Source organism: Coloeus monedula (assembly GCF_965178545.1).
Source record: "Coloeus monedula genome assembly, chromosome: 4".
NCBI lineage: Eukaryota > Metazoa > Chordata > Aves > Passeriformes > Corvidae > Coloeus > Coloeus monedula.
The window spans coordinates 44,066,954-44,087,083 of NC_138784.1; the positions used below are offsets into that span (position 1 = coordinate 44,066,954).

Here is a 20,130-nt window from a genome sequence, read left to right on the forward strand (position 1 = left end):
GCCTTTTAATTTGGCTGCAGTAAGCATCCAGGCATGTATGTGTACTGCAGTGCTTTCTGCAACAGCGCTTGTGACAGTCACATACCAGGCTACTTTTAACTCGCTGTTTTGATACCAGCCTGTTTGTATTTCATCCTACAGCTGCATCACTGCATGCGGGGTGGTCAACATTAAGCCTTCCTTTTGCCTTTTTTAAAAGTTTTTTTCTGACTGCATGTACATTTAGGTCTATATCTGCTTTGAAAAAAAAAAAAGAAAAGGATTCAGACATTCTACAGATGCTTACTTGCATGGAAGAACTCTAGCATGAACAACAACAAGAAGAGAACTTCCTTCTTCTGTTCCTGACAGAGTTGATTATGAACACCATGTAAGATGTGATAAGAGTTAAGGACTCAGCAAAAGGTTCTTTTCTGAGAACTGGTCATTATATTAGCTTGGAGAATTAAAAAAAACCCCAACAGATGATCAGGTATATTAGTACTTCTCAATGCTGCATGCATTCATCCCCATTTAATCTAGGAGTGGACCAGAATTACACGACAAAACTGAGACTTTTATTCTGATATTACTGTAACAAACAAGGGTTCTTTCTTACCTTTTTTGGCTCTCTCCCCTCCACTTATCTGCACCACCCTTCAAACGGCACAGAACACAGCAAATTAAATTACAAAACTCTGCTTTTTGTTATCTTCACTCAGCAACATTTCCCTTAATAACAGTCGTGGCAAACGACTGCGACTCGCCACCCATCTTTAAAGCTGTCTTAAGAGAAACAAGACCTTCGGGACCTGACCCGTACTACCTTTCCTCACTACCTCTCGAGCGCAGGCACACAGACCAAGCTCGCCATCCCACCGCCCAGGGAAGAGGGGCCCGGCCGAGTCCTCGGCGCTCCCGCTGCCGGAGCTGCGGTGCGTGACTCCCTTCTCCCTCTGGAGGGAGACACAGTCCAGTTTTTGGCTGCTGCCGCCGGCGCCGCGTCCCTCCTGCCCCTGCCCCTGCTCCGGCAGCCGCGGCCCCCCTTCCGCGGGGCAGCTGCCCTGCCCGGCCCTGCGCAGCCCAGCCCGGCGGCTCCCTCCCCGCCCGGCGCCCCAGCCTCCCGCCCCAGGGGCGCAGGGATCCCGGGGGAGAGACGGCGGGGCCGCCGGGGGTCCACGGGGACCTCCCCGGCCACGTGCGCCTGTGCGTAAACTTCGCACCCCCGCCCCGCTGCTCGGAGGGGAGAGAAGGGAGAGGTGCGCTGCGGAGCGCGGGGGGAGGGAGGCGGCCCAGCCCCGGTGTGCGCGGGCCGCGGGGGTGGCGGCGGTGGGCGCTGCCGGCGGAGCCCCGCTGCTCGGTCAGACAGAACGGCGGCCGCTGGGATCTCCTCCCTCGTAAGGGCTGGGGAGGAAAGCCGCGAGTGGCCGGATAAATACGGGGGAGGGAGAAGGGCGTCTCTCCCTCTCCCCACCTCCCTCCACCTCTTCCCTCCCCCCTGCCGCGGAGGGCGCGCTTGGAACTGCCTCTGTCTGTCCGGGCGCCTGGGGCGTCTCCGCGCCCTTCCGCGGTGCGGTGCGGTGCGGTGCGGTGCGCGCAGGCTGGGCGCAGAACGCTGCTGCTGCTGAAGGTGAAGCTCTCGCTCTCCAATTACTTTTCCCAAAAGAGAGAAGGAGGCAGCAGGAGGGGGAAGTCGTGCTGTGTGTGGAAGGCACACCAATCAGAGATGCTCTAACGGAGGGACTGCTGCAGGACGCGCCGGCTTTTCCTCCTTCTTCTGCCGCCGGGGCTGAATCGGGACCACGCGCAGCTGGCGTAGGGGTCGGAGCCGTACTGGGCTGCAGGACTTCCCTATCTCCGCTTTTCCAATAGCTCAACCATACTTCGTCCTCTTTTAATTTTTTTTTTTTTTTAATACTCTGAAATCGTGCACAAGAAACACTTCAAGTCTTCCCTCCATTCTCAGTTACTTCACCCTTCCTCTAGCATCTCTTAGCCGGATTCCTGGTGTATTCCCAGAGAGGCGGGGGGAGAGAGCCGGGCTCCGCGGACGGCTGCTGCCCCAGCCCGGCCGAGCCGAGGGGAGCCGAGCGGAGCGCGGCACGGCGCCGCTCCATGCCCCCGAGCGCTGGCGGGGCGCGGGGCGTGTGCCGGCGATGCCCGGGCGGTAAGGCTGGAGCTCCCCCCGGACGGGAGGCGGCCGATCGCTAGGCATTTCTAGCACGAATCGGGACTGCAGGTAGGTGAGCGGAGCGCTCCAGGGTCGTGTGTCTGTCTGTGTGTCTGTCTGGGCGCTGATGGGGCCGCCGGGAGATATCCTTCGCCGTTGGCGGAGACCCCGCGGGCGGCGGGCACAAGCGGCCGCGGCGGGGCCAGGAGTGAGGTTTGCAGAGCGGGCTGCACCCTCCCGTTGCCCTAAAGTTGGACGAAGCCGAATGCAAAGAGGAGCTGCTTTGCCGTTCGTCTGGTCGGCACCTGGAACAGCCGGCTACAGCCTTTCGCCGGGCGATCCTCAAGGGTTTTGGTTTTCCTTTTAATTTTCTTTGATTTTACTTAAAAGAACAGTTCAGCAGAGCCGAGAGGAAGGCGGGGGGGAGCAGGAGAACGCACCTGGTTTTCCACTTTTATGGAAAGGGTGGCCGCTAACTCGCAGGACCTTCGGGCACTTGGGGGTTACTCTGCCCGGACGCTTTATCGGCCGCCTTCAGTGAGCGGCTGAAGGAGCGGGGAGTCCCTTTATGTGTCCTCTAAAAACAACAACAACAAAAAAGCGATAAAGGGAAGATTCATGGCTCCGTTTCCTTCTATGTGTATTGCTCTCCAAGTTGTGGGTATATAGTATGAAACACACCTTGTCTATCCACGTTTCTTTGCATCTCAGTGAGTTTATTTACCTACTAAATATGTTGCAGGTTCTGTATGCCACAGTGAGAGAGATTTTCCCTTATCCCATCCCAATTATAGTGTAGCAAGACAAAGTTTTAAAATTACCTGCTTTATTCCTGTGGAGTTATAGGTTCGGACACCAGCTTATCTATACAAAGAATAAAGAGCAAGAGCTTGCACTGCCCTATTAGGAGTTGCCATGCATGGGTCTTCTGTATGTTTCATTCCTATGGGAGTTAAAATCATTGCTTAAAGCATTTTAAATTATATGTGTAGTTACACTTCTCTCTTTCCAGCTTTTGCTTGGAGCTTATCAGTATTTTTTTTTAAGTACCTCAGTTCTACCACCTCCCTCCCCCCCCAGCAGACACTGGCTCAGTGTTTAAAGAACCGTGCTTTGACTCCTGTAGAACTGTCAATTTAAATAATAAACATACTCAACTCCTATCTCTGAAAACCCCATAAAGGATTCGGGGTCGTAGGGTCTTTGCACCACAGTGGATACATTTAAATTACTATTGACTAAATGATAATTGTTATCTGGTTTCTCTGTCTTACCAACTAGTTTCAGACTTTAGCATTCAGTCTACTGTACGTTTAACACTTTAAAACTACTTAATGGGCTAATTTAAGTCAAATTGAGAAATTAAGATTCTTATCTCTAGTGTTGGGTGCTACTAGAAACATAGTAGTTCAGTGGTACTAGGAGGATAGTTTAGCTGAAGTTGGGAAAGAGCATACTAAGGTATTTTTATCAGAGGTGGCAAAGGTTACAAGTTTCATTATACTTTTTCACAGTAATTATGCTGTCATACTGATGCCTAAGTTGTATTGTGAGTGTATAATTAACAGTAGTAATTAACATAAATTTCACTATTAATATTTTATTTCAGAGAACTGATACTGCTGAGGCAATATTGAAAACCATGTGGGTTTTGTTTCACATAGTCCCAGTTCCGAGTAGTTATTCTTATAAATGTAAACTAAGTGCCATAATTTCAGTGGAAAGCTTTGTTCAGTTAGTTGATGCAGCAAATCAGATTTACTACTCAGAGGTTCTGCATATTTTTTTTGTACATGGAAGGTCCTTCAAAAATGTGGTATTAATTTTAGATACACTGATGGTGGTGGGTGACTGAGATAAAATCTTGATTCTGTCTTGCTGTTTTAATCAGAGAATGATGACTAAGGTGCCAGTGTCTTTTACTGTACTGGACACATGGGGTAACCTTTTTACCTGGCTCTTATGATGTGAGGAATCTCAGCTTTATGTGTAGACGCCTGTAGTGCGCTTAATTGTTCTGGTGGGGAATACATGAAAAACTTGTTCTGAATGAATGTAAATAGATGTGTGTACAGACGGATATTGGAGATCGTTTTACTGGCAGGTTGCAAAGTGATGATTCATTGAGCCCTATCTAGATTTACATAAAGCAAATAATACTTTACACTGAATTGTGGTGGCAGAGGAAAATGTAGCAGCCAAGAAGTTTCATAATTTCATCACAGGTGATGACAGACTTGATAAAGGACATCTTTACAAATGCAGGCAGTATATTTTCGGTAAGCAAAATGTAACCATGAAGTTTTTCAGATCTGAGCATCTTCACACTTAAATTTATTGCTGTCTGTGTTGCTACTTACCAGCCAGTGTAAAGCCTAAGTAATGTACTAGAAAGATGTTGCATTTATTATGTTGTATGTTTTGCTTACTATAAATAAGTAATGCAACAGTGCTGACTAGTTATCTCACTAAAGGAAATCACTGACTTGGAAGACAGAAAATCACATTACCTAATACTCGTCTACACAGAAATGTGATCACCATCTTGAAAAATTATTCTGAATGATACAACTATCAGTGAGCAAGTAGTTCTATGCCCCTGTTTTATCTTCTGCAGGATTTTATTAGAAATGCTTCATTAAGTCACATTATTCTGCAGCTGTTTGTTCACTGAAAATTAAAATAAAAATCAGGAAATTTATCCAGTAGAGCAGTAGTATTTTCTTTGTTAAGTACTGAAAGTTCAAATAAAACAAAATCTTTTAGCTTCAGTGTGCCAGAAGCACTGAATACATCCTATTTTTGTGATATATGGATGGCATTTACAGATGCAATTCATCAATGTATTTATTAGTCAAATGTCATCAAACAAAGAAGATAAATGGCAGTAAACAAAGACTGCATGGTAATACAGAGGCTAAAGCAAGGGAAAACCCTACAAATCTAATTAATTAATGTTCAGTCTCATATTTACAGTCTGTATTTAAACATCTCATTTAAATGTCTTTCTCTCATCATTTTTCTATTGCATGTCCAAGTAATTCAGGTAGCAATAGCTTTTCATTGGAAAATGCATTTTTCATTTACCTTTTGAAATGCTGAATTTTGAAGGCATTGAGGCAAAAGTTGTATAAGGATGAATATAGCAGAAAGGTCCTATGCCAGCAGAACTGAATACTGACCTGTCCCTGTTGATGACCATTTTTATGTGTTGAGGGATATCCCCGACTGATGTAGACTTTCATTGCTCCCTTGGAGTAATTGCAGCTCTGACATTTTAAACCAGCTGGAGTATTTGCTCCATTATCCTTAGATCACTGAATTTAAGAGTGTACTTTAAAAGGATTTTGCTTGATTTTTTTTTTTTTTTAAGCATGAGGAAATAATTACATGGTATACTCAGCTTCACAGATTCCATTGTAAGCACACATCTTCACATTTGAAATATTTTTTAAAAAGCACAAGCTCACTCTTAGAGCTATTTCAACAGGAAGTTTGGCTCAGTGATTTGTTTTTATAAACTGTTAATATTTACTTCAAAACACTTCTCCTCATGGCTGAGTTCAGATATATAACACTCACCAGACATAGGAATGAATGTGGAAACATCAGCAGTAATGTTGTTCATTTTTCCTGGTGGCAGCTACAAAGCTATCTCCTTTTGCTCTTGGTAGAACTTGGGAAGATAGTGGGCTTTATGCTTTGCTTCTTTATATACCCAAGCCAGCCACTCTTGTTTGCCAAATATAGTAAGTTATTTATCAAAAGACATGACAAAATAATAATGGCCACCTAATGTACTTTTTCATACTATGAGTGCAGAACAGTTACATTTTTAAGATAAACAATTCAAGGCATCTTTGTATAGCTTCATTCATAGAATGTGTTTTGAAAAACACTTTGGAGATAGAAAAGAGAAAGTAAAGACCTTATGCTTTACTAGTTGTAGTAGTTAGCATAACTACCAGTTATGGCATGACACTACGTAGTTAGATAAAATGGGATGATGTCACTGAAAAAAGCTTTCTTAGCTTTTTCTACTGTCTGGATACATTAGTACAGTGATTTGTAGAATGCACTGCAGCTGTAGCTGTTGCTTGAAGTAGCACTGGAAAATGCTTTGTATGGATTTAATCCTTAGTCCTTAAGTAAGCACTTATAGGAGAAGCTCCTGTATGATTTGTGGCATGGAAGAATCACTTATATAATTGCTTGTGTAAAAACTTAGAAATTTTTTTCCACTCATCTTTGAAGTTTATCAAACCTTCTAATCTGTACCATGTTCATAGCTTGCATTTTCTAGTTGCCTCACTTCACATCTTGCTGATCTTGTAATAGGAAACTTGAACACAGGTCTCTCGGCACCAGGACAGTGTTGTACACAGCCGCCTCAGCTGTGAGCATCCCTTTAACAGTGCCAAGGGGAAAGCCACAGTACAGGATAGCACTCAGATGAAAGCACACAGAGCTTTTTTTGACTGCTGGGTATTTGGTAATCTTCTATGCCTATATCACAAATTGAAGCTAATGCTGCAAAAGGTGCTTTACACTGGCAAACTTCACAAGTAAATAATGAACAATCACAGTTCAACAAACCAGCTGGTTGTATGAATAGTGAAATATTAATAAGTGAGTCAGTAAATATCAAGCCCTTTTAAAATAGATAAATTTTTAGTCATGGTTGTAGGCCGGGCTCTCTCTCTGTGGAATATTTCTTGCCTCCTCTGTTGCTATATTAAGGTCCAGTATTTGAAGATGAGGTACTGGACTAGATGGACCACTGTCTCGATCCAATAAAGCAATTTCTTTCTTGAAATGCAAGGAGGCAGTATTGCAGTACTGCATATTTATTTTACTTACTAGAACCAAGCTGCAATTGCTTAGTGTACTGCTTTTGCTTTATTTTTCACTTTTAAAAGCAGGATATAAAACATTTCTAAAATAAATCTGTCAGTAACATGCAGTCTCACACCAACTCTTTTAGAGGCAGGAGCACAGACCTGACAAGTCTCTCACATTTGCAGTGATGCTCTCATATTGGATTTCTTCTACTCCCTCACTGCAGTTTCTGCATCACATATTGATAAGGCAGAGCTGTGGCCTCTGATCCATCTTGCCACAAACCAGTCAGTTATGTAGCAGGTGCTCTCCCTCATCTCTGACAGGTTGTATCATGGACGGGGTAGAGGGTATGGCTCAGCCCTTGGGTCACCAAATGGATTTTCATGCTTGTCTGAGCATCTTTGTACAGAACAGTCTTCCTGGTTACAGGTTGTCCCTGCCTTCTTCCTCACCATGTGAAACTGCATGTATGAGAGAACCTGTGCCAAAGCCTCTGATGTGCAGTCATGCAGTCTTAGGATAGATGCTGCCTTCTGCCTCGTGACTGTGCATTTGGGAGAGCTGTGAGCACTGCAGTCAAACTATGTACTCTAGATCCCCTTTCAGTTGAGACTTTGTGTTTATTTCCATTTATGAAATGTTTGGCCTTTGGTTCTAGGCTCAACCATAATTTGTCACTGGCTATTGTGTTATTGTGTTTAATGACACTGCAAAGTCACACAGAATGGCTCAATGGCTCTGAGGAAAGCTAATGTCTTTCTGTGCTATTTGTATGTTGTAAATAATTTGAAATTCGGATCTTTTCCAGTAAGGGATGAAAGCAGGCACCATCTGAAGCTTATCTCATGGTTTATCTAAGATAAGTTAGTAGTCTTAGTTTGGTTTGAACTGTAGAAGTGTCCAAGTCCCAAAAATCATCACTGGGAAAAATTAGGATGTGTGCATGCTGTGTGCAGAGAGGGAAAACTTGAGGTCTGATCATGTGAGACATTTAAGCTGGTGTGGCTTCAATGGGAGCAATCAAATTAATTATGTGATTTAAGTCTTTTCTGAAGTGAACCTGAGTAAATATTGGTAACTGCTTAGAGTGATCTGTGCTGAAGGCATGTAGGTGGGGTGCTGTTTTGACAACTACGTTTGTGTCTGTATTCTGGGTATAAGTTTAAGACTTGAGCTTTATGTCAGTGGTTTACCACTCCTACACCTTCAATCCCATTACATTCAGAACAGAGAATATGTAACAGCATGTAAATTTCAGAAAGATTCTACAGGTATGTGGGTACTCTGCATTATAGTGTTAGAGGCTACCATTACAATAATGTAAATTTTCAAATATGATGTTTTTGGTGTGGCACTAAAATAAAATATAACTTTCTGACTAAGTAGATCAGGCTGTGGTATTTGTGCAAGAAATTAGGTCATATTTAGAGCCTAATTGCAGAAAAAAAGATCTGTTTCAGCACCATCATAAGAGAAGAATACCCTCTCTGGGTTATAGCCTCTCTTTGGACTCTGTTACCTGTGCAAATTTAGTGTAAAAATTTCAACCTATGTGTTGTAACAAATAAGCTATTATTAAACAAGATGGGAAGTTTTATCTTGAGATTTGGTAACAGCAGCGAATACAGAGAGGTAAGTTCAATTTTATGGGCTTACTGGAATCGAGACAGAAGAAATATTGTATTTATATGCTAACATAACATGCCATAAATTTAGATACGGTATTATCAGCCAGTACACTGACATTTCTCATTATTATGATCCTGCTTTTTTCTGTTCACTCTAGATTCATGAGGGATAAACCTTGCATTGGAATTAAGGTAATATTTAAAATGCATTACTGCCAAAGTGTCCAAACCTTCATAAGGAAGGCATTATGTCGCTATTTGTGCAATGGATGTTCAAATAAAGAAGTGGCCATGAACCCTGGTTGAGCTTCTGATTTAGGAAATTTTGGAGTTTTTTCCCCAATGCAGATTCATTTTTCCTTTATGGCAATGAGATTTTATTCTTCTGTTTATAAACATTGTCATTATGATTGTTCTGGTTTAAACCCCAGCAGGCAGCTCAGCCCACTCCGCCACTTGCTCACTCCTCCTCAGTGAGATGAGGAAGAGAATTTGAACAGTAACAGTGAGAAAACTTGTGGGTTAAGGTAAAGACAGGTAAAGCAAAAGCTGCACACACAAGCAAAGCAAAACAAGGAGTTCGTTCAGCGCTTCCTATTGGGAGGCAGGGATGCAGCCATCTCCAGAAAAGCAGGGCTGCATCACGTGTAGTGGTGACTTGTCAAATGTATGCCCATTCCTGCTTCTTCCCTTAGCTTTATATGCTGAGCATGACCTCGTATGATATGAAAGATATTTTTGGCTATATGTGGTTAGCAGTCCTGCACCTCCAATCTTTTCACTGGTGGAGCAATGTGAGAAACAGAAAAAAGGCCTTGATGCTGTGTAAGCATTGTTCAGCAGTAACTAAACACATCTCTGTTATCAACACTGTTTTGATCACAAATCTAAAACAGAGCAACTTAAAAGCTGCTATGAAGAAAATTAACACTATTCTAGCCAAACCCTGTACAAACTCTACCACGTATTCTTACAATTTGCATCATGCTTAGGTCCCACATTGTCCAATATACCGTCATTAACCACCCCTTTTCCCTTCTCACTCACTACTATATGAAGGTGTTTTTCCTCTAGTCTATGATCTGCAACTGTATAATGGCCATAAAATGTCCATTGAGTTCATTTAGTCCCCGACTTGGATTCTGTTTGTTATGGTGGTCACTCAGGAGAGGAGAGGTGGTTGTTGTGTGGAGTTACCGGAGTGTTGTGTGGGCACCAAAGCCAGCTCAGGTTGGGTCACTGCTGCACTTGCACTGGTTCTTGTAAGGCTTGTCCTCAAGTGGTTTGGATGGTTCTTGCTGTAGTACTTACTACAACATGCAACTCGAATCGTGGGTTACAGCAATTTAAATGTGTATCTATTGCAGTCTCCATCCCTGGTCCCTTTGGACCAGGCCATAAAGTTTTACATTGCAGTGAACTTCTCTGCTTGCCACTGCTCCAGCATGGGTTTATCCATAGACCACAGCCTCTTTGGGGGTATGTCTGCTGCAGTGTGGACTAATCCACAGCTATGATCGCTCTGAAGTGTGCTCCACTGCTCTGCTGTGGCCCTGTCTTTGAACCACAGCCCCTTCAGGGGTGTACCTGCTGTGTTGTGGCCTTATCCATGGTCACTGTCACTTCAAGGTCACAAATCTGAAACACAGCGCCTTATGAGCTACTGTTAAGAAAGGTAACTCTATCCCAGCAAAAACCAGTACATTGATAGAAGTGTTTTTGATGATTGTATTCCAGATTTTCTTTTACCACATAGATCAGCTTGTGACCAAAGCCTAACAATATAAAATAATGTAACTCTGGGTAACTTTCTTCCCCTTGTATACTGCTTTTGCATCACCTGTGATTCTGAGCCCACAGCCTGCAGTTCTTTGTACATTTGGGCCTTTAGATGACTCTGTGAGGTTTTAGGTGGCTTTAGCCCTCCCGTTTGTGCAGGCTGGTGTGGCATGCACCTGTTTGTGTACATGCAAATGCATAGCTGCCTTCTCCCATTCTGATCCTGTCTGCATCCACTTGTGTAATTGTTGGGGTCACTGCTTATGGAAAATGTACTAGGAGAAAATTTAAGCCTAAATCAGCTATTCTGAGCTTCTTTCCCTTTGAGGCTGTGGTATAATGTTTTAGGTTTGAGGGGTTTTTGACTGCTTAATTATTCTTAAGAGTTTCAAATATTCTTTGGATTTGCTTTGTTTTGTTGCATTATTATAAAGATATATTTCACACTGAGTAAATACATACCATGTTTTTAAAAAATGAAGTAAACTTTTCAAACAGAACAATGAGTACATAACAGTTACTATGTTTCTTCATTGGAAGAGGAATTTAAAAATTGCTAATTAATCACAAAATGAACTCTTTATAAAACCCCTCTGTGAGAAAAATGTTGACCCAGCTATCACTATAGTTGCTTGAATACTCCAAGTCTCTTTAATATGATACCTTTTTGTTCCCATTTCCACTTTCAAAATTGAACACCTAATGATGGCACTCATATTCTCCCCTTCCTCATTATGCGTCAGCCGCTCATAACCTAACTTCTTCTCCTCTAGCTCTCCTTGCCCTTCCTTTTCTTTTCACTGTTCACCTCATCTGCATTGGTGTCATATGATCTTCCCGAATGTCAAGTAAATGCAGACTACAGTCAGCATTACCAAATTGCTTTCTTGCCAAAAAAGTCACTTTTCATGTGCATGACCCATCATCTCACAGTTAGCTGCAAATCATCCCGATTCCCAAATTTACAATGTATTTTCTATTTAATGAGCTATTAGACATTATGCACTTTTTAACTTCATTTTTTTCTGACTAACAGCATTCCTCCTGATAATTATAGCTTTAGAAAGAAACAATTAATTTGAAACCAATTCTGCAACAGAAGTGGCATTATTTAGATAGCATTCCTCCATCTCCATGCACTAGGGATTATCTCATTAGAATTCATTTGTATTTGGAAACTCCTAGAGACCCCTATATCAGTCCAATACCCACCACGGTGTCATCAATAATACAGACAAGACTACTGCATGTGCTATTTTAATAAAACACAAAATGAAAGTAGGTACATGGGTGGCTGAGTAGTTAGTTTTTATTTTGTCTAAATGAAAAAAAATTAGTTTATATGCTTTCTTAACCCAGGAGAATACTTTGAGTAAACTTAAGCTGAGCACAAACACAAATAATATTCCATATGTATTGTAAAGTTTTGGACATTTTTGAATTGGTATGTTATTCTCATATATTCTTTTAGTAACTACAATATTCCATTTATTAGGATAAGTCTTCAAATTAAGTGGTTGTCTAATAACAAGCTGGCAAAATTGCAGCTGACTCAGTAAAAATGAATGAGTGAGTTCAACATTTGTGGCTCACAGGTTCCCTTACATCTGTGTATTTATTAAATCTAATAATATGTACTAGTGCAGGCTATATAATCCTGTTTTTGTCATTATGGTTAATTATATCTAGTTAATAGATACAAACTAAATGCATATGCAACCTGCCAAAGGATCACCTTGTGGTAAATCCTAATAACCTTTCCATGAATTCTAATATTTTTGTTTTTCTGCTACTTAGAGTTCCACTTTAGCAAAATATGGAAATGATTAACAGGAGGAAAACCTATCCATGACTCTGCCATGGAAATTGGTAGAAATGTCCCAGCTGTTGTAAAACTAAGTCTCTAATAGACTCCCTTCATTGGTTGTGTATTGGAGCTCATACTTCATTCTCACAGTTATTTTGTGGGAACAATATTGAGAATGTTCCTGCTAGAAAGTTTCCTTTCTCTGAATCCGTAGATGCTAAATGCAGATTCAAAATGAATGTAAGATACAAACGATTGAAAAATGTGCTGAGAAGTTTTCGTATTATGTAGAATCCTTGTCACCTTGGTAGCTGAAGGGTATGATGTGTATTCCTTTCTGTCTTGGATACTGTAAGATCACAATTTACACGTGCCTTATGCACCTTTGCACCCCTGTTTGAGTAAGTAGCTAATATATGCAGGTGAGTAAGTAGTCAAGCAGATAGCTTTACTTCTCCCCTCATTTCTCTGGAACTTTTTGGTTCACCATTGCTTCAGTTTAGTTGCAATCTTTTCTGGTTTCTTATCATAGTAACATGACAGGCCTAGTTCTGTCAGCTGAAATAATGAAATATTTCTCACTAGTGAATGATTCAGGTGATTCAAAGCCAGATTTTTAAAGCAAAATATTTTTCACTCTCCCAAACTTCCTACCCATTAAACAAAGAGATAAATAGTCTGTGTATACCAAATCCTACCTAAACTTTATTGTTTTACTGGAAAAAGTGAAAAGCTATGATTTCATGCTATGTCCACAGCTATTCTGAGCTGCATATTTCTGTCTCTGTGTCTTTCTTTTAGTGTCCTAAGCAATTGTTGGTAATTCATGGCCTCCTTCCTGGAGAGACAATTTGTAGCTGTCCAGTTCCTCTAATTTTTGTGTGTATTCTGGTTTTGACCAGAAGATCTGTATAACTTTTATCTAACACCTGAAAAGAATATTTTTCCATTTACTGACCAAGCCATTATGACTTTAAGTTATTGTCTCTCCACAGATATAATTATCCTTCTTTTTATTTACAGCTGGTGCTTGTCTTTGCATGTAAAATGCATTTACATCCCCATGTGTATAACAGTCCTTAACACATTATGTACTGACTGTATATGAAGAGCTATGTGACAGTCAGAAAATTAGTGTATATCAGTCTACATTATCAACAGAAACCATGAGATAAACATACATAGTTTTGCTGTATATACAATATGCTCCTAACTCAGCAGTGGGCTGTGGAGTTCAGACCCACAGTGACGATCATCATAGTGGTGAGACATTGGAAAGATTTAAAGGTACATCTTTCTCTGTTCTTCCACTTTGGGGGTTGTTATTGTTGGCTAATTAACATTATTTAGTTGGTCTTTGCCAAAGAGTGCATCAGACCTGCTGTAATGTTTTCAGGTATTGGACTATGTGTAAATGGATGGTGGAACTCTCTATATAATGATATGTTGGTTCCCACAATATGATTGCTTCTGATAGAAATTATTGTTCGAAAATCATTGTTTGCTTTAGTTTCTTCTTTCCCCTCAGATCAGGGGAATTCTTGAACTTAATTCATTGTCCGTGAAATAAATGACTGGAGCCCACTGGAAAAGGAGATAGTATAGTGGACAAGCAATTTCTCTGATTTGTTTTTATCAGCTGTTGCTGAGGTTCTCCAGTAAGTCTGGTCTTGGTAAAGACTTCCAGTTTTATCCATTAGATCTCTTTTGTGAAGGAGAAGTTTCCTGTTAAGGTACTTCAGTAATGGCCAGAGTCAGAGAACAAGTGGGAATACAATCTAACAAAAGAAGGAAATGACAATGTAAGAAAAGTACTTCTTTGTACTTCGATGAATGCTTTGTCATATTCTTTCTGTTGGTTAGTGGCAGACAGTGTTTCACAAAGCACCATTACAGGAGGACTTATATAATGCTAATTTGTCCAGGCATTGAATAGTTGTTTCCACTTTGGAGGAAAGAAACTGTACCTGGCCTCTGCCTTCTGTTCTATTTTTATTTTACGCTCTTTTCATATTTTTGGAAGACATTTTATTAGTGTTTCCCAGAAGTGTCTAACCATGCATTGTAGAAAAGCATGTCTGCCTATGACTTTCTATGGAAGCCTGGTTTGTGAGGCCTTTTCATTTTTAACTATTGTAAATGCTTTCTAGCATTGAAGAAAACAAAACCATAACTGGGGAACAGGAGAATGTCCATGTCCTTCCTTTTTTTAATTTAAACAATCTTTAACTTAGGTGTCTACCCAAGAAACACTCCCTTTGAAAAATGAAACCAAATCTATTGTTCTACTAGATTTTTTTTGGCAGGGTTTTTTTTTTCTTTTTTTTTTTTTAATTGTTGTTGAATGAAATGAAGTCTTTGATTAGTAGCAACATACTAACAATTAGGAACTTCTATATACCTACAAATACATTCTTCTACAAAAATTGGATCTCTGAGTTGAATACCACTCACTCCAATGAATAAATGCCAGTTGCATTAAGTAGTGGTGTAATAAAGGAGGATAACTCCTTGGTTTTCTTTTTACCAGCATAATGGGTTATAGTAGTAATTTTCTGTGAGGGTTTTAATTTGCCAGTATAATATGCTGTGAGCTTGTAATGGTTCCTGAACTAGGTCTAATTTTTTCCCTTTCTTTGCCATTTGAGGGCACTTCCTCATACCTCTGAGTGCTTTCAAGCCCCTAGTCCTTTATCCGTCTTTGAGCATAGCTAACATTTTGCCATTCCACTGACTTTGAACACCAGGCTTCCTTGATGAGTCTAACTGATTTGTGGTCAGGGTTGAATAAAACAGACAGAAACATTTTAAATCCAAAGTTATTTTTAATATTAATAATCAAATATAGCAAATATAAAATGGATTTTAAAATGCAGTCTCTTCTTTCTATCTTACTCTTCAGCTTACCTCTTCGTGGGTACCCTGGGTTGGTTTGACATCTGCAGTTGCTCAAAGATCTGCGTAACACAATAGCTTTTTCAGAAAAAAGCTAAAGGACTTGAGCAACAGACACTACAATCATTAAAAGTGGTTTTTAAAATAGTATCATATCCCTTCATGGTTAACTTCATGTATTCAGTTTCTCTGCTAGCCTACAATACTATAAAGCTCTCAGACTGGGTACTGCACATCTCCCTTTTAATTTCAGTCTCAAAGGTGATGAAGGAGGTTTAAAACCTGCTCAGATGGCCTAGATCTGTCAGAGAAAAGAAAGTCGAGCCCTTCACATAACCATTGCAGATACTCTGAAATTCACTCTGAGAATCTCATATAATAACAGCTCTTTGGGTGGTTGATTTTGACTGAAAAGGTGAAGGTGGAGCCACCTTTCAGCATTTTCAGCACTAATAAAACTTGTGGTTGGAATTTACCTTTTCACTGATATTATCAAATCCAGAAGCTGGATAACAGCTACAATTGTGTTTTACCACCCCCTTGTGTTACTTGATTGGCCTGAATATCTTTTTCCAGCAATTAAATTTTGTGACTTGGAATGATACAGCTAGACATAGCAGTCTCATAGGTCTCATAGTATTATGTTTCTTTGCCTGTTCAAACATATGGTAGTAATTTTTTTTTGAAGTTATTCTTTTTAATCTTGAAGCCTCTGCTCAAAAATTTATTAAACCTCCTGGTATTTGGAGAAGAGTAATAATGGTGCATCATCAAATAAAATTCCTTGGCCAGCATACAGAACCTGAAAAGAACACCTTTTTTGACATCTCCCTCTCTTTTTCAAAAACTCCCAAAAACCAGAAGCTACACAAGATTGAAAGTGAATACACCTTTAATTGTGATTTATTTTGTTGTCAGATAATGAACCTTTGCAAAGTTACATTTGAAATTACAGTATCTTATTTTAATGGTAAAAGAAACTCCTTCTTTAGAGACTTCAGTGTTCGGCAAAGAGTAAACCACTTTGTATGTCACATTGTTGCTGCTTTGTGAAGTTTAAAGAAGATTCCAGTGCTGCTTGGCTTTAGGCATTGGAAATTTGGTCATAACCTACCAAAAAGGGCATTAGAGGCAGGATTCAGCTTGAGATTGACACCTAAAATAGGCGTCCAATTGCAATTGCCTACATGAGAGGTAGGTGCTTTAGCTTCATAGTCAAGTGACATCCAGGGTAGGGTTCAGATGCAAAACATAATTTAAAACTTTCCAGAGCATCTTGTCTGGCCTCCAGGTGCTGCCTCAGATGGTTGCAGAACCATATTTGAATCAGATGCAAAATAGCTTGCATGACATCTGCTGATCCCTTCTCTTGGGCATCTTAGATGGCCCTAGATGGTTATGTTTGGGCACTTGAATCCTGTAGCTTATCAATAGACCTAGAAAGTGATTCTGCTTGCTTTAAAATGGTATCTACTTTGGATCAACTAAATTGTACTTCAAATCACAGCAAGTTGGTTAAGTTGAATAACTTGCCTTAAAGGTAGCATTTTAACTATTTGTAGTGAACATTTTAAATGTGGCAAAATATTTAAGATACTTGGATGGAGTTTATAACAGTGTACCAGATCAATAACATGTCAGACATCATGTTTCCCTCTCTACTCAGCACAGGTGAAGCAGCAACTTGAGGACTGTGTCCAGATGCGGGCCCCTCACAACAAGAAGGATATTGGTGTGATGGGCAACGAAACTGGCGATGGTCTGGAGCACAAGGCATATGAGGAGTAGCTGAGGGAGCTGGAGGTGTTTAACCTGGAGAAGAGGAGGTTCAGGGGAGACTGTATCACTCTTGACAACTGCCTGAGAGGAGGTTGTACCCTGGTGGGGGTCAGCTTCTTCTCACAGGCAACTTGTGAGAGGATGAGAGGACAGAGCCTCTAGCTGCATCAGGGGAGGTTCAGGTTGGACATGAGGAAAAAATTTTTCATGGAAATGTTAGTTAAGCACTGGAACAGGCTGCCCAGTAAGGTGGGGGAATACCATCTCTGGAGGTCTTCAAGAAATGACTGGACATGACAGTGCTGTGGTTTATTGGATAAAGTGGTGATTGGACAAAGGTTGGACTTGATCTTGGAGGTCTTTTCAAACCGTAATGATTCTGTGATTTAGTTAACTGAACTGAGTACTTATATTTCAATGCCTAAATTTAGGTGCCATAATCTTGAACATATTGGTACCTCTGTTACTGATAGAAAACAGAAAGAATAGTGGCATCATATAAAACAATTATGAAATTAATTAACGTTGGAGGCAATTTCTACTAAAACTTTTATTTTCATTTCGTTTTTGTCTGTCGTTCAGTGCTGTAGTCTAATACAAAATCCTAATGTATGAAAAAGCTCTCTGTTACCCCCTTGAAAGTCTGGATATTAAGCTGAGGTCTGGAATATCTTACAAGTTATAAGCCTGGTAATCAAACTGTTTAAGCTAGATTTAATGTTTCTGATAATTCTAAGAGAAACAAATAATCAGAGACTCTTAATAATAAAATAATAATATATAATATGTTACACATATTATACATATATGTAATAATAAGAAAGAAATAATCGGCTTTTATAAGTCAGTCTGGAAAGGGTGATTCCAGCTTTCCTTCAAGTTTATAAGGAGCATGACATCAATTAAATTTTATTTCTCAGATCAGGATTTGTTGCTGAGACCATCATCTAGAAGGATAGTTAATTCCAGAACAAGCATTTACTGGACTATGATATAACAGCAGGAAATGAGAGAAAAAGTTTCCACAAGAATGAATAACCATATACTGAATGTGCGTAGAAATCTACTTACAGAGTTTCACAGCAATAAACCAATGCGGAGTCCTGAAAGAGGTATATTCTGTGTTAAGTATTTTTGTGACAGTGGCACTTAGCATGATCTTTCAGGAATGAGGTGCTGAACAATGGTAAAACAAAACATTTTTCTGTCCTTTGCTTTGGTTCACTTGCAAGACTGATGCCTTTCAGTCCTCAGTCCTCACTGCATCTGCCTGTCATTAAGTGTACAGCTCTAAGTCAGTGGTCCATGTGTCTTGGCCTATGAGGAGTGGGAAGTATATAATTCCTGACATCTACTAGTGTTTTATCAAAATACTGAGAATGTTAGAAGGATTTCTTTTGGGGTTTTGATTTTCTAATGAGCAACTTGACTGTGATTCATTAAGCTTCTCTAGTTTTGGCTCTTTGTAGAATACAGGTCTACTGGCATCAGTCCCCAAACTCCCACTGTGCTCATTGGCCCTGGATAGCATCAATCTATGGAACAGAAAAAATGACCAACATAAAACAAAGCAACTCTCCTTCCTTTGTCTAATGGGAGTAAGTAATATAAAGAATACATATGCTTTGCTACTTCTTAGATTCTTAAACACTACTACAGAATTACAGAGCATTTTATACAGAAGAAGTACTTCTGCTTATCATTTGTGTGGTGAAGTGATTCTTAGTGTAGACAGCAACAGCTGAACTCATTTAGTAAACAAAAAGCTTGGGCCCCATTATTGACATGATTAGGCAATGTACCCTCTTCTCCCCATATTCCCCTTTTTTTGTCTTCTGCAGAATTACTCTCTTCTCAGTTGCTGCAAAGTAATTTTTGACTGTATTTTTATTTGCTGAGGTTCTTCACGGCTCTTAGGAAGAACCTGCCTTGATTCCTCCAATAGTTATATTTGTGAAGTATTTTTTTGCAGGACACTTCTATTAGCAGAACATCAATATCTGACTAATGAGAGATGAAATGTCCAGGCAGTATTGAGTAATGCTGTTTTCTAACTTACTAATTAATTGCAAACCAGGCAAAAATGTTAATTATGGTCGGAAGGATCCTAAATGCCATTTTGTGAAGAGTTATTTTAATTGCAAGAAATTCTGCAAATAACCAAATATATAACATTTAAAAAAAAAAAGGCTTCTCATGCTATTGTAATACAGACATAAAATGTTTTATGGCAGGTGAAATTGTAAGCTCCTGCAGGAATTTGAGGATTAGAATTCTCTCAGTGAATAAACATTATCCTTCTTATGTACTTAGCTCCATTCTTCTATACATGTCCCCTTCAAAAAAAAAAAAAGTTTTTTTAAATTTGATTTTAGAATGCTTATACAAATTTAAAAATTCTGGTACATTATTTGTGGTATGTTGCGACAACTGTAATTGCAAGCTTCAAAACTAATGACCTAATCTGTCTTTAAATGTTAGAGTGGATAGACATACATATATTGATGGATGCAGTTTAAAACCCCAGGGCCTGTCTATAATAGAAAGAATTAGCATCTGCATTTTGTACAGCTGCACTGATGGTGAGTGCTATTTAGGTAAAAATGAATGAGGGATGAACTTTGTTCAGCCCTGGTTCAAAGCATCATTACATATTGGACCAGGTTTTGACTGAGCCATGAGCCTGCATATGGCTAGAATTCCCTTGAGCTGTATGAGAACAGCTTTAAAATAAGGTATCTGATGGTTAGCAACAAGGCAGTGCTGTATCTGCTTTGGGTCTTTTTTTTTTCTGAGTTTGTGCAAATGCATTCGTTTCACGATAACAAGTACAAACAGTACTTGTGCAAAGCGAAATATCTCTGCTGTGCCTTCCAAACTTCCAAACCACCACTCTCTCTATCTCTTAGATGGGATAGAAGTATTTGAAGGCTGCAACAGTGCATGATCTTCAGGAAGCAGCTCACATGCTGTACACATGCATAAGTACCTGCTGTAAGCAAACACAAAAACACAGAAAATAAAACTGATTTACCTATTTTCAGGCTATTTTTGTGGCAGCTTTTGTAGGACCCATATTAATCAGCATACATATATATTGTGTTTGTAGTGAATATCTGTCAAGAGTCAGTAAATTCTTTCTCCATAAAAAGCAGATTGCATTACTAAGTTGGAGTCACTATTTACATAAAATTTAATATTTACCTTTTTTAGCTTTAAGCAGGTTTTATTTTGATTGCTATATAGATGTA

At 40.0% G+C, this 20,130-nt stretch overlaps 1 protein-coding gene across 1 annotated transcript in view; it reads left to right on the top strand.

The window, feature by feature from the left end:
* Positions 1-2,121: 2,121 nt before the first annotated feature.
* Positions 2,122-20,130, top strand: part of TAFA2 (TAFA chemokine like family member 2) — a gene marked incomplete at its 3' end in the record, with an annotated part of 181,618 nt that continues 163,609 nt past the window's right edge. Inside the window, exon 1 of the mRNA XM_082280360.1 lies at positions 2,122-2,218. The remainder of the gene's footprint in view (positions 2,219-20,130) is intronic.